At 28.7% G+C, this 989-nt stretch overlaps 1 long non-coding RNA gene across 1 annotated transcript; it reads right to left on the minus strand.

Moving 5' to 3' along the window:
• On the minus strand, positions 1 to 614 carry LOC107579065 (uncharacterized). The gene is made up of 3 exons (XR_001608423.1): positions 528 to 614; positions 379 to 445; positions 1 to 61 (listed from the first exon to the last, which is right to left on the minus strand). It is a non-coding gene; the product is annotated as an uncharacterized lncRNA (long non-coding RNA).
• Between the last annotated feature and the right edge of the window lie 375 nt (positions 615 to 989).

Here is a 989-nt window from a genome sequence, read left to right on the forward strand (position 1 = left end):
AGGTAAAACTGCATTTGTGGGTCCTGCAGGTGAGATCTGATGAAGCTCCTCAAAGCAGCGACTGGAAAACAGACAAACATCACATTAACATCTGGAGTCGCATGTGAACACAACAGAAAGAAAAGAACAAAATAAAAAAATAAATAAAATATATTTTATACAACTAAACATACAAGAGAACAAAATAATCAAATAAAAAAAAATACAAATAGTAAAAAAAAATTTTTTCAATATTAAAACATTTTATACAACTAACCACAACACAAAATAATGAAGAAAAAAATAATAAAATAAAATAAAAACAATACTGTACATATTTATACATTTAAAAAATATATTTTATATTACAAATATTTTAAACCAAAAGTCCAATCGGACCTGTTTCTAGAGGTCTGAAGAAGCCCTGAAGAACGTGGCGGTCCGGAAACTGGACCCTCAGCGCCACCTGATGAACACAGCGATGACACAATCAGTCACATGACCGATCACATGATCAGCGCTGGGCAGACGACACGAAACAGACTCACCTTCGGATACCTGTCCATCTTCTCCTTCATCTGAGACTCTCGCAGAGATTTAGTCACGAGAGGAGCTTCCTCCAGCGCCTTCCTGAAGCACACCGAGACGAAGTCAAAAAATAAAATAATGAAAGAGAAAATATTTTATACAACTTAACACAGCATAAAGAAAAGATGAAAAAATAAACAAAACATTTTATACAACTAAACCAAGAAAGAAAAAAATAATAAAATAAAAATAAAATAAAACATGTTAAACACAACATAAAGAAAATGACCAAAAAATGATAAAATAAAAAATTTAATACAAGTAAACATAAAACAATATAAACAATATAAAGAAAAGTAAAAAAATTTAAAAATGTACCTAAAACATTTCATATAACTAAACACAACATAAAGAATAAATAAAATAAAACATTTTAAACAACTACACATAATGAAAAGAACAAAAAATAATATTAAAATATT

This window comes from Sinocyclocheilus grahami, unplaced genomic scaffold (assembly GCF_001515645.1).
Source record: "Sinocyclocheilus grahami isolate Dianchi unplaced genomic scaffold, SAMN03320097.WGS_v1.1 scaffold13911.1, whole genome shotgun sequence".
Classification (NCBI taxonomy): Eukaryota; Metazoa; Chordata; class Actinopteri; order Cypriniformes; family Cyprinidae; genus Sinocyclocheilus; species Sinocyclocheilus grahami.